The following is a 14,654-nucleotide window of genomic DNA, read 5'->3' on the forward strand; positions in this document are numbered from 1 at the left end:
AAAAGCCAAAGGCCAAAGATCTGAGGCGCTCAAGAGTTAGAGAGCTAAAAACCAAAGGGCTGAAGCTACAATCCCAAAAGCAAAGCCCAAGAGCCGAAAGCACCAACGACCCCTCTTCTACTGCCATCTGCTGTCTTAAATACCCTTCAACTCAAAGTCCCTCCTACTCTTTAATCCCTGTCAGCTGGTTTCTTGCTCCACCTCTTGACCTAGGGTAAAAATTTCATTAAATCCTGTGTACAGATAGCTTTTGGATTAAAGGTGTGTGCTGTGTGTGTAAGGCTGGCTGACCCACACCTTAATCACCTGTTTACAAGAAACAGAGTTCTTGGAGTAAAGGTGTGTTAGGGCTCAACCACAGAAACAGGGATTTACGGTCCAGTCTCAGGGATCACAATGGGATCAAAGATAGATTTTTACACTTCACAATCTCATAGATTGCATTGAAAGCAAATATCCTGCAACACTCTTCCTTTGCCCTTTGGAAGAACTTCAAGCTACCACTGGAATCGTTAAGAGGGGGCAAAAAAAAAAAAGCCCCCACACCAGTGGTTCTCAACCTGTGGGTCTCGATCCCTTCCGCAGGCTTGCATATCAGATACTTACATCATAACTAGCAAAATTACAGTTATGAAGTAGCAACAATAATTTTATGGTGTGTATTGTCGGGGAGGAGGGAGACACTGCCCCATGAGAAACTGTATTAGAGGTTGGCAGCTTTAGGAAGGTTGAGAAATCCTGCCATACACCTTCCTTCTTGTACTACATTGTATTTATGATAGGAGACCTAAGAAGTCATAGCCTTACGGTCTCAAATTCTATTCTGTAGTAAGAGTGAGGCCCCCCATTTCCAATCACTGCAACTACAGGCCCCTAGACTCAAGGTCTTTATTTACAGTCACTCTCATGGGACCCTAATTCTAGATTTAAAAAAACAAAAACAAAAAACCCTTTCAGACTTCCTTAAAGCTAGTGGCTATTTGACTTTAAACGGCTTATATGTTCATGAGGGACATGAAGCAACAGACAAAAAGGAAAAGAGAAAATGGCAGAATAAATAAAAGAGGCTGGGTCTTTTTTCATTAGTTAGTTAAGTTGTGTTACATCCCAGAAGCTTCCCCTCCCTTCCCTCCTCCCAGCCCTCCGTCTCACCTCACCTTCACCCCATTCCCCCATCCCTTTCTCCTCAAAGAAAGGGAAGAGGAGGCTGGGTCTTTAATGACATTGTGATCTGTCTTCACAAGATTGTTTTATGTCAGAAAACTGTCTCACCCAGGAACTCCTGATAATCCCCACCAGCCCTTACTGCCGCTCCCGTCATGCGGGCTTGTGACTCAGGCTTCCAGGAATCCTTTGGAGTTGATGTAACCTTCTCATGCAGCACTGTAAAATATATATTAACCACAAAATGTGCCTAATTATTAAGACATTAAAACATTTCACAGTGGTAAGTAGAGTCCATCAAAGCTTTACTAGCATAGACAAAAACATTAAAACAAAATGATCAAGAAATTAAAATATGTTACCTGGGTTGATATTAAACTGTATAACCTCTTGTATTAGAAGAGTTCCTAAACATTAATTTTGCTCCTGTTAAACTGGGTCACATTAGCAACATTATGGGGTTTTTTTGTTTTGTTTTGTTTTTGGCTTGGTACAGTTAGGGTTAGGGTGAGGGTTTTGGTTTTCTGAGACAGGGTTTCTCTGTGTAGCCTTGGTTGTCTTGGGTTCCCTTTGTAGATCAGGCTAGGCTCGAACTCACAGCGACCCACCTGCCTTTGCCTCCCTGAGTGCTGGGATTACAGGCCTGCCAAGCCCAGTTTATTATGCACATTATGTAAATATTCCCTTTTCTTAAAATGTACAGGTATAGAATAATATTGGAAATTATGGCTGTTATATTATATGTAAGGAATCGCACATCACACAACAGATCTGGTAAAAGGTTTATTTATGGGGGAAGGGAAGGGATGAGGAGTTAGAGCCTAAGTCAGCCATGATGGCAGAGACAGAAAGACAGAGAGACAGACCAAGAGAAACAGACAGAGACACAGAGGGAGGGGTGTGTATGGCAGGCAAGTCCTTTTTATCTGGCGTCAGCAGGTGATGACATCAGAAGTTGCTAGGCCGCTAAAAGGAAGGCTAGCGTGCTGGAGTCCAGCTCCGGATGAGAGTCCAGCCCCTGAAGAAGGGTGAATGTAAGAGCGATGAGGCAGCCGGGTGTGGTGGCGCACACCTTTAATCCCAGCACTCGGGAGGCAGAGGAGGGCGGATCGCTTGTGAGTTCGAGGCCAGCCTGGTCTACAAAGTGAGTCCAGGACAGCCAAGGCTAACACAGAGAGACTCTGTCTCGAAAAACCAAAAAAACAAACAACAACAAAAACAAAACAAAACAAACAACAACAACAACAAAGAAAAAACCAGAACGATGAGGGGAAAAAAGAATCAGACGCCGCGGGACACCACTCAATTTCTTTTGATGAGAGAAGGGACGGAGAGGAAGCCTCAGTGGCTTTACCTGCTCTGACAACTTGTGTCTCTTGTAAGCTTTATTTATACACAAAATCATTCCCTAGAAGACTTTAATCATTGATTACACACAGCTTGAAATCTTTTGTTGTTGTTGTTGCATAAGTATATAGGAACAAGGGGAATGAAGCAAGCAAACAGCAAATTTCCTGAGAACTAAAAATTAGCTAGGATAAAATCAGTTTTCTTTTCATTCAAAGCTGTTCTTCCTTGTGATTGGTATCATAAAGCCTTGCGGTTACAAAAGATGTTAAACAAAGTGACTATTTGATTTTGTTTTAAGTTGGCGTATAGTTAATAGATCAAAGACCAATCCCTCCACCTAACTAGTCTTCCTGACCCTTAGTTGATCCTTTCTTTTCCTTTTTTATATTTAAAATAAAACTATCATTTAAAAATATTATGTAGCCTTTTTACTTAGCGGCAGCTTGTCCTTTTGTCTTTCCATAACATCAGAAAAGTCCTGGCCTGTCAAGTTTATTCAGAAGGGCAGACAGTTCACTGAGCCAACATGCCTGTCTGTGACTTTGTCTTGAACTCCTACATCAATACAATTTCTATCTTTACTGTAGTTTTGTAGAAAAAAGAAAACTATTAGAACCTTAGGACTGTCTCCAATGTCTTCCTTTAACCTCATCATGAACTTTTACTTCAATACAACTTCTATCTTTACTATAATCCTGTAAAGGAACATTAGAATTTTAAAACTGTTTTCTTTTGCTTTTAAGCAGGCACAAAGATCTGTTGATAAGGGCATGATCAAGATCTCTTTCTTTCTAAACTAGTTCCTAGTTTCCAAAGCTGAGCATAAAGACCTTGTGATTTTATTTACAGTTTGTCAGCTTTCAAAGTTTCCCCTAAATTTTTCTTCTTTATTAATTCTTCTAAAATCCTCTAAGTCATTTACCAAAATCATTTATTAATAATCTAACAGTGAATCTGAATAAATCCTATAAAGGACTCAATTTTCTGCATAGCTGTATTTTCCCAGGGAATCACCAATTACTTTATTAGTTTTTATTAGCATCAGCTTTTACTAATTTCCAATTCTAGCCTTTGGAGAGAGGCCTCTAACAGGAATTTCTGCAGTATAGAGTCTATCCGAGGCATCCAGGCACTGGAACTTTATCAGGCAGGGCTTAAGGGCACCTGGTTGCCGGGGCACTAGAACTTTGTCAAGCAGTGCCCTCAGGGTGCATGGCAGAGGCGCTCAGTAGTCTGGCACTGGAACTTTGTCAAGCAGTGCTCCCAGAATTCTTGGCCTCACCACTAGTGGGACCACTAACTGTATGCTAACAGTGGTCCCCCAGAATACTGATACTGTTTGGCTTTGAATTTGGCATGAGTTTAGGATAACCAAATGGTAGCGGCTGGTTAGGGGTTTCTGTTGGGGCTTGGTCTGGTGCGCAGTGTATTCAGATGCTGATTTCTGTGCCCCGAGATCTAATTCCAGTCTGGGCGTGGGCTTTGTACTGATTATTGAAAAGTCCCCTATATCAGTGTTGTGTAAAGGATGCTCCCCCTAAACCTCTGATTGGTTAATAAGGAAGCTCTGCAGCCTAGAGCTGGGTGAGAGAGGACAGGAGGCAGCACTTCTGTTCCCAGCCTAGGGTCCATGAGGTAGGAGAGAGAGAAGAAAGAAGGGGTAGAGAAAGGACATGATCCTGAGGATTGACCTGATGGAGCAGAAGTAGCCCAGGCTGAGCCAATATGGCGAGTAACTCATGGCATGCCACTGGGAAGTGGGCAGAGTGGTACAGAGGGTTAGAATAGATGCTTATCTGCCCAGCTCTAGTGCCTTAAAGCTTGTTGAATAAATCTGCATGCCTCCTCCATCTTTTTATTTGGGTGTTAGAATGAATAATTAGAAAAGGCCCCCCCAAAATTATTACCTATCTCTACATGTTTTCATGGCACTAGCATGCCTGTCTAAATCTCTCTACATGTGGCAGATAAAATTTGGAAATGCAAAAGTACAGCTGTTTGTGTCACTTATAATTTGTTACAAAAGGCAGATTCTAAGAAAAATGCATGCCTTTCATTTGGTTTTGGTGGGCTTGGTTTTTATTGTCCCCATTGCTCTCTTGAGAGAACAATAGCAAAAAAAATGTGATTGTTGATGAATCTTATTTAGCCATATTAGCTTTTGTGTATACATAAGAAAATCAAGGTTTATTTCTGTCCATGGGGTAGCACTCATTTTTTTAAAAAGCAAAAGAAATTAAGAAAATATTTTTTAAATAACAAAAAGCAATTTCCAGTATTTGTGGAATGCTTACTTCTGGTTCATTTAATAATCAAGGTGGTGAGGGAAGACAGCTAAAACATATACCAATTCATTCTGTGAGGTTCTAGCTTCTCCTTAAACTTCAACGGAAGTCTAGGCATTTTATCTGAAATGTGAAGTGCCTTCTAGGAAGGTTTGTTGGTATATGCTAGTTTATTGTGTGGGTGGTTGGTTGAGCCACCTGGCTTCTGATTTCTTCCATTTTCTCTTTCACCACCTCTGACATGTTTTATGATGCTGTACAATAAATATCTAATCAAGTCTCAATGAAGTGTAGTGCTGTTTTCTAAAAAATTGAACACCTATGCTGGAAGCCTATGAAAATTAGCTCATTTCAGCACTGTTTTTTAAAATCCTAATTGGTCTCAGGTGTTTGACTATAAACCATCTTGTAGACAATGGAAAACAGCTGCCCCTGTGGTGCGTCCCTACTGTCCCAGCTATGGAGCTGAGATTGAAACAGAAGAGCTCAAGGGTTCAAGTTGAGCAAGGCCCGCCCTCCCAAACTGAAGAAGTGTACGGACAAGAAGTTATCGCTGAATTAAATGGTGGCAGACACGTACAAGGAATGCTGCGGGGCTTTGACCCCTTTATGAATCTTGTGATTGATGAGGGTGTCAAGAGGGCAACAAGTGGGCAACAGGATAACATCGGAATGGTGTCATGCGAGGGAACAGCAGCATTGTGTCAGAAGCCTTGGAAAGAGTCTAAACAGTGTCAGTTCAGCAGAGGTTCCCACATCCCTCTGCAAAGAGCCTGTTTGGTTGTGATGTAGAATTGGGTCATGCACGTTTTCATATGAAACTTTTTGCTTTAAAAAAAAAATGAATTCAAGACAAGCCTGGGCAACTTGACACCATCTCAAAAAAAGAAAAAGAAAGAAAAAAGAAAAAAGAAAAAAGAAAAAAATTCATGGATAAGAAGGCACATCATAAGAAGAGCTTTTCAGAAATATGTTAAAGGCAGCTGGATCAGCCTTCCAAACACCACAGTCAGTCTTCCCATATTTCTGAAGGGCTAGGAAACATTTGCAGAATAAGGAGAATCCTAGCATGGCCAGCTGTATAAACATCCACAGCTGTTAGAAATGAGTTAAAAGGCTGAAGTTTCAGCATTAATTGTTAGGCCCACCTTCCCCTTTGATTACCTCAGAATATGTTTATTCTTGCTTTCTATCAGTGCTACGGATTGAATGCAGGGTCTCATGCGTGGTGGGCAGGCACCCTGCCACTGAGCTACATCCTCAGCACAAAACCTAAAAACTGTGTCTATTCTTTTAAAATTCCTTTTACTGTTGTTGTCATTGTTGTTGTTGTTGTTTTGAAACAGGGTCTCTCTGTGTAGCCCTGGCTGCCCTGAACTCACTTTATAGACCAGGCTAGCCTCGAACTCACAGTGATCCACCTGCCTCTGCCTCCCAAGTGCTGGGAATAAAGGCATGCACGTGTGTGTGTGTGTGTGTGCAGATTCCATTCTCAGAGATCATTGATCTATAAATAAACATCTACTTATTGTAAAACAAAATACCTTCCAAACACTGTGGGTTAGAAATTTGTGAGCTGTTTTGTGGTTCTGGTTTGAGACTCTTAATGGTGTTTCATCGTGCTTTCAGCTAATACTCAGTCACCTAAAAATTCAATAAGGAATGGAGGACCTACTTTGCAAGTTTCTACCTCATATGGCTAGTAAGTTGTACTCATTAGTGGTTGAAGTCTAAGGTCTTCTGTTTAGGCCCCTTTACAGGACTGCTTCAGCACCCCACACGTGACAGCTAGGTTGCCCAGAATAAACTGTCCAGGAGACCACTTCAGAAGCCATCATGGCTGATATGGCAGTCGTGGAAATCATTTGATCACCTCTGCTGTGCAGTGCTGGTCACACTGAGTAACCCGAGAAGATGTAGGAGAACCAGGAAGTGGATTGTGTTCGTCTCATTCCAGGCAAGCTACCATAATATACATATGTACCATAGGGCACATAATGTACCATAATGTACGTACTAGCTACAGGCCAGCAGATCCTCTTCTATGTGGGTGTTTGACTGTCCAATCACAAATCCCAGTGGCTCACAACTGTTTACCCTCCTGCTGATAGGCTTTCAGGTGTCTCATTGATTTCCAAGCCCTACTCTTAGAACTATTGACTCTTTCTCAAATGTCTGTTATCTTTGTTGCTGAGAAGCAACTTTCAAATAAAATTAAGACTATGGCATTAAATGTAAACAAAGCTGAAGAAGAATTATCTGCCTAACCAGCAGCAGGGTGGTAGTTCTTATCTGTTTTGGTTTGGTTTGGTTTCGTTTTTCTAGATGGGGTTTCTCTGTGTAGCATTGGCTGTCCTGGACTCACTTTGTAGACCAGGCTGGCCTCGAACTCACAGCGATCTGCCTGCTTCTGCCTCCCAAGTGCTGGGATTAAAGGCGCCACCACCACCTGGCCAGGGAGGTAGTTCTTAATCTACCTTTGGAGATAGGCATGCAGGGTGCATATACTCCTGAATCGTCTAGAGGTTTGCATTCGTGCATGCATTCACATACAGCCATTTATCTACACGGAGAGTGCTGGTGCATTTGCAATGCTTGTCAGAGGCCCAGTGAAATACAGGTGTCACTATAAGATTTTCTTCCAATGAAAAGGCCAGTTAACATTGTTCCTGTAAGATTTCAAATATACCCTCCATCACTTGGCTTAAGAGTCAAATCATGTCACTTTTGCTAGCTGGCATGAACTTAAACTGTCAGCAGAGGGCACTACAGAGACAGTGGAGGAGAAGCTCTACTTGGTATATTTTTTCTTTTTCTTTTCTTCTTTTTAAAGAAAGATTTATTTATATATCTATATAAGTGTTCTGCATGCATTTTTGAATGTGCATGGTGTATGTCACATAGGTGTCTGAGGAGTTCAGAAGATGGTTTTGAGCCACCATGTGGGTGCTAGGTATCAAACCCAAGCCTCTTTCAAGAGACTCTTAGCCCTTCAGATGTCTCTCCCATTCCAGACGTAAGTTTCTTTTAGTGGGAGTGACCAGTGATCCACCACACCTCTCTTGCACTGCTGTCTATACAGGAGCTCCCAGAGGCAAATTTCCAGGCAATTCCATGGCTTCATCGGTCCCCTTTACCTAGTTTCTTAGTAGAACACCACAAGTGCACCTCCATGAACAGCAGCCCCCCTCGCTGATTAAGTGGCTTTTCACGGTCATAGAACATCTGAAATCCAGTGGGCCATACTCACGGGGCTCCATGCAACTGAGTCATAGTCCTGAGGGGAGTGACCCCCTCCCTCTATATATTATTCCTGTATTTTTTAGGATTTTGTTTGTTCCTTTCTAGCCATCCCCTTGCTTCTCTATGTCCTTGTGATAAATAACAGTTCTCTAAATTGGATTCTCATGTTCAAAATATTTTATGATTTGTCTTTTTTTTTTTATTCAGCCTGGACTAACATAGAATTTCAGTTTCAGGGATGACCCCAGGGGGTGGACACACGAAGACAAACTGTCATATCCTTCCCCTGAGCCCTTTCCCAGTACAATGTAGTACTGAACATCTATGGTATACAGGGGTATTGCAATTAGAGTTCCTTCTCAGTGTGATGGTGAGACTACGGAAGTGGTCACATGGCTGGGTGTTGCACTTGACCATCACACCCATTATAAAGACTGTAAGATAGCATGAGATGGATAGACTCTTGTGTTCTTGAGCAGCTCCAGAGAGAGAGAGAGAGAGAGAGAGAGAGAGAGAGAGAGAGAGAGAGAGAGAGACAGAGAGAGAGAGAGAGACACACAGAGACACAGAGAGAGAGAGACAGAGAGAGAGACAGAGAGACAGAGAGACAGAGACAGAGACAGAGACAGAGAGAGAGACACAGAGAGACAGAGACAGAGACACAGAGAGACACACAGAGAGAGACACAGCACCGGCCACAGTCTGAGACCAGAGTGTTTCCATTATAACTAGAAAGGACTGTTTTAGTTCTTACAGACATGGAGTGAGAGGTACTACTAAATACTAAACACTTTTGGTTTGTGTGTGGTTTATTGTGTTGCCCGAGCTGGATTCAAACTTTTGAATTCAAGAAATACTGCTACTTTCGCCTCCACAGTGTCAGGAATAAATGCCACCACTCCTAGTTTCAAACTTTTAGGAGTTGCTGACCTGGTAATTGGGTACACAGTCATATCCAATTTTTGGCATGAAAGTTAGGCCTTGACCATTAAAGGAGAGACATCTGCTTGGAGTCAGATGAAACTATCAGTCTTGAAAGTCCATGTCACGCTAAGCTTCTAAGATTTTTCTACCAACAAAAGTAGCTTTCCCACTGAACTCGAACTCAGCAGTAGCCCTCATTTATAACAGCTTTTCTGGCATGGCATGACATGACTAAAGGAAATAATATTGAGCTAAAGAGTGAAGGGACTGTCCTCTGCAAGAGCAAGGAGGGCACATTCAGAGGGCCCACACCCTGGGAAAGCTCTGAGATTGTTCTCCCTTCTAGACCAGGTAAGCTGTAAGGGGCTGCTATTGAGATGAACCTTCTGACTATGGCTGAAGTTAGGAGACAGACAATGTTGTTAAAAGACGAGGAGCTCAGAAAGAAACAGAAGGAGCTCTTTTACTAGATGGAGCATGAACTTTGACAGGTGTGTGGGCTCTAGCCGGTCAGTGTTTACACAGGTCACAGTCATAGAGAATGTAAGGAATAACACAATCCACCTCTCCTACCAGAGTTTATAGTCCAGTAGAAGAAAATGAGACAAGCAACCAGTGACTATAAAAAGAAAATAGAGAGAGGGATATGTCCCAGGCCCTTCTGTATTGCCAGCCAAGAATAAAGTGAGGAAAATCATGTGATCTGACATATATATATTCTGATACATATTGTATAATATACACATTATAATATATAATGTATAATATTATATATTATAATAATGTATATAATATTAATAATATATATTGTATATGGGAACCAGAGTCATTTTCAAAATGCAACCATTAGTTTGGCATAGTTTTTCCTGTACATACTCTTCTCTACAATTTCTCCCAAGTTTTATGTTAACATCTATGCAGTGTCTATTGCAGTTTCTTTCCATTGGTGTTGGTTTCCTAACTAAATGGTTTGTTTGTTTGTTTGTTTGTTTGTTTGTTTAATCTAAGGCTAGGCCAAGCATGACACCACAAGTCTTGAGTACTCAAGAGGCAGAGGCTACACACACACACACACACACACACACACATATGGATATGTGTGTGTGTGTGTATATATATATATATATATAAAATTCTAGGCCAGCCAAGGGCTACATAGCAAGACACTGTCTCAAAATCAAAATAAAAATTCTAAGGCCAGATGTAGAATCTGGAAAACACTGATTATTGTGACTGACAGAGGTAAGGAGAGGGAAATGGCAGGTCAAGTGTTACAAGTACTGTATACACATGCCAAGATCATCTGTTCATTCTGTTCATTACTAATGCAAACATGCTCTTTATGCTTCTTATCTCATCTTGAAAATATCTCTAAAGCTATACAAACCACTTTTTAAATATTTATATAACTAGTCAAGAGAAAATGCCAAAATTTTCAGAGAGCAATCTCAGCTGAGTTCACATATTTTACTTTCTTAATCTCTCTTGAATGTCGCTCTTCATGGCTCCCTGGAGTTTGTAAACTAGATGAGCCTCTGAAAACGCGAGTTAGTGAGAATGTGCTGAATTCCAAGCACTAGAAAATGCTGGGGCAGCTTCCTGATCATTGCCTTGGCAGCAGTCATTCTTTAAAAATGCAAGAGTTTATCCTCAAAGGGATTCATGCTTCACCACTTTGATGTCCAGAGGGAAAGCACTCAGTTTGTTGCAGGAATGGATAATGAAAATCACTGCTGACCGAAGACAAACATATTATGGGACCCTCTTCCAGATGTGGAGTGTGCAGGGTATAATTACAGAGTAATCTCTTTGACTCCCTTTAAGACAAACCCTGAATGCCATGTTCAGACTTACCCTGGCCACATCCTTAGAGGCTTGCATGCTTCCATGTAAAATGGAAGTTTGTATTAACTGTATGATAGCATGTTAATATGCCAGTCCCTACTAGGCTTTGGTAAAATGTCATATTTTATCCATTTTTATATCACCATTGGTACCATGTAATCCTTTTTTCATATTAGCAATAAACACTGTCAATTAAATGATAATACTCATCTTACATGGGGTGTAAAGAAATTAGTAATTCACCAACCACATATAATTGATAAACCACTTGCTATAAAAAGCCTTGTGGTGATTTGTGCCACTTTGCTTCCCACCATGACAATATGGACTAAACCTCTGAAGTGTAAGTCAGCCCCCATTTACACGTTTTTCTTTATATGAGTTACCTTGGTCATGGAATCTCTTCAAAACAATAGAAACCCTAGGACAAGCCTTGAAATTTTATGTTAACTTTCGATTTGTCTCTATTTCCTTTCTAGCTACAATCATTTAGAGCTTTTGCACAACCATTTCTTGCCTCTATCCTATGTGATGATAAGCAACACTGTGGGAGCATCTTGACCGTGTTGAGATTAGAACGCAGAGTTAAGCAGAAGGACCCCACAACTGCCACATGGACGAAGTTCCAAAGCATGATTTAGCACATTATTCTTCAGGCATCTGCAAACAGCATTCTGCTTAACAAGGGAAAATAGCCACAAGATTCAACGTTCTACCCAGTTCTTCTCTATCATGCATGTTTTCATGTAAAGATAGGCCTTAACAGAGCCAGCCATCTTCCTGCAAACAGTACTTTAATCTGGTATCCGTTATTTTACATATGCCTTGGATCTTCTAAAAGTGTTATGTGCTTGAAACATTTGTGTCTATTAAAGTCATTATTTGCATAACACAGCCATCTTTTATTCATTTATACTGTAAATTACAGATCATTATACAATACTCAAGGAAGAGGAATTCCTGAGGCATCCTTCTTATAAACCACATACATTTATGAGGATGGCAAAGAACCTATAGCAGAAAGTCAAGTTTACAGAAAGTCAAAACTAGATCAATCATGTGAGCTAGTATTCTTTGTTCTACACCATTTCTAACTTGTTTCTCCAAGTTATCATCAAAATTCCTTTCTGTGGGGCTAGGGAGGTGAGTCAGCAGGGAAGAGCACTTGCTGCTTTTCCAGAATATCACCGTTCAGTTCCCAGCATCCACACTGGGTGGCACACACAACAGCTTGTATTTCCACCTGGCATGCATACATGTGGACATATCTATATACATATAACTGTTTAAAATCTTTCCTTTAGAAATCTTCATTCTGGAGGTATGGTCTCATGTTGACTAAACAATAGAAGTCATCTTTAAGGGTTTTTGTATCAGCTTTTATTTGAAAGCCTTTTGTAACTTTATAAAATATTTAATCTACTATATAGTCTCATCAATCTAAGGTAGAAATTCTTATTTATTCATGTCTTCTAGTTGGTACTATATGTACTTATCTATAAGTAATTCATGTGCATATGGAGGTTTTTAAAGTAATAATTGTCCATATAGAATTTTAGAAAAAATATTTTAACCTAAAAGTGTATATGTAGAGTCGGGAGGAATGGCTTGCTGTTAAGAACATTTACTGCTCTTACAGGTGACTTAGGTTCAGTTTCCAGCACCCACATTAGGCTGTAGCTCCAACTCTCATGTATCTGGCAACCTCTTTTGATCTCCACAGGGACCGCATACATGCAGGCAAAACACATACATATGAAATAAAAATTTAATGTTTGTACATTTTTATTCTGTATGGCCATACTCATACACAGATAGAAAGCCAGGTGTGGTGGTGCATGTCTTTAGTACCAGCACTTGGAAGGCAAAGGCTAGCAGATCTCTGTGAATTTGAGGCCAGCAGGGTCTACAAAGTGAGTCCAGGACAGCCAAGGCTACACAGAGAAACCCTGTCTCAAAAAAACCAAAATAACCAAAACAGACACAGTAGACACGTGTATATGCCACAGTTCTATGGCTTACATAGCTTGGAAGTCAGTGCCCCTTACTAGTAAACGACCTGCTCTCCTATGCTGAGACACCTTTCTTCTTCAGCTCTCATCAGGCTCAGTATCAGTCTGACACTGGGAAGTGAGCAGTGTAGTAGAAGTTTTGATTTCCTTAACAACCCAGTCATGTTATATTTTTGTTTTAATGTTTGTGAGATATGGGGTTGGTTTTAGGTTGTCCACAGATGATAAGTGTCTCCTGTGGGCTAAGAGAGGGGCATGGTCTTTGCCAGCTACAGAGAATGGAATTCTGAGGACTCAAATAGGCTATAAATATCAGAGCCCAGAGAGAGAGAGAGAGAGAGAGAGAGAGAGAGAGAGAGAGAGACAGAAAGACAGAGAGACAGAGAGACAGAGAGACAGAGAGACAGAGAAGACAGACAGACATTCAGACAGTCAGACAGACAGAGGCAGGGACAGAGACAGAGAGAGGGAGAGAGAGGGAAAAAGGGAGAGAGAGAGAGAAGACAGACAGACAATCAGACAGTCAGACAGACAGAGACCGAGTCAGAGAACACTTAGAGAGTATTCTTCGAGGAGACAGTCAGAGGAAGAAGAAGGCTGCTATTTCTCCTGGACTGCTGGATATCCTGACAACTGAGATTGGTATTTTCCCAAAGAACCCAATGACCCTAACCAGCTGGAAGTAGACTAAGAAACCTATGCCTCCTTTTTCCTTTCTCTCCTACCTAGTGTTGGGGGTTTGGTGGAAGGGAGGTAGAGGAATAAGACCCCAACAATATAGTTAATAAAAAAAAAAGTCGTGCCTACAGAGCAGTTCAAGAGAAGAGGTAAACTAGAACCCATCCCTGCACTGAGATGCAAATGCTGTCATTAGGCTTGGCCCACTTGTCTCAGCCTTTCTGGGCTAGTGTGGCTTCCATAACAGGTCAGTGTATGCCAGCAAATGCCTTCTGTACTAAATATCATAAGGTTGCACAGTAAACTGGATTATATTTACAATTTCATCTTAGGGATAATGATACAACTTTAGATGTCAATGTGATGTTGATAAAAATTCAATCTATTTTTTTCTTACTACTGATTACAATAAACAACAGTTATTTTATGAGTCATTATATAAGCATGTTCCTGAGGCAGTCCTTAAGGAATGTGTATGAATAGTATTGGACAATAATTTGATAATGCAGCTCAAACTCTCAAAGACCATAATCCCAGAGGGAGGGATGTGTCAGGATGCTCTTTTCACGATCTCTGTGGCACATACATGTTTTTAGTTGTTTTTGTCTCTGCTTTGTTATTGTCTGTTTTGAGAGAGGCCCTCAGTTCGAAGCCCAGGCTACTCTCTAACCCATGGTGGTCTTCCTGCCTCAGCCTCTGCAGGGATGAGTCATCACGCCCAGCTTGCTTGTTAGTGTATAGACATAGAGCTGGGGCACCAGCTTAGTAGCAGAGTACTTTCCTAACATGCACAGAGCTGTTTTCCACCTCTGTATACACGTGTGTGTGCACAATGTATATGTACTTTGACTATGCTATATTTCATAATTTTGAAACTTATAAATTGTATATGATATTCATTTTAAATAATTCTTATATGATACCAGAATAACCAAAATTGGATTTCAGGGTTAGAAGGCTAAGAAATAGGCCTACAGGAGATAAACTGGGCAGCTGCAAAGAGCAGCCTCACTAGAGGTAACGATGCCTAGTGACTGACCCAAAGGGTCCCACTGGAGATAGAGTTGATAAGAAACCCAGTTTTATGGCCACATTCCTTCCTGCCCACAAGAGACAGGGTTAATAAGAAGCTAGATACTTCACTGGACAAAGT

General features: G+C 41.0%; 1 pseudogene across 1 annotated transcript; it reads left to right on the plus strand.

Annotated features, from left to right (window-relative positions):
• The first annotated feature begins 2,167 nt into the window (after positions 1-2,167).
• On the plus strand, positions 2,168-5,527 carry LOC311598412 (small nuclear ribonucleoprotein G-like; annotated as a pseudogene). Its single transcript has 2 exons — positions 2,168-2,220; positions 5,280-5,527. The product of its transcript is annotated as a small nuclear ribonucleoprotein G-like (transcript).
• The last annotated feature ends 9,127 nt before the right edge of the window (positions 5,528-14,654 follow it).

This window comes from Acomys minous (assembly GCF_964271855.1).
Source record: "Acomys minous genome assembly, chromosome: 5".
NCBI classification, from domain to species: Eukaryota; Metazoa; Chordata; class Mammalia; order Rodentia; family Muridae; genus Acomys; species Acomys minous.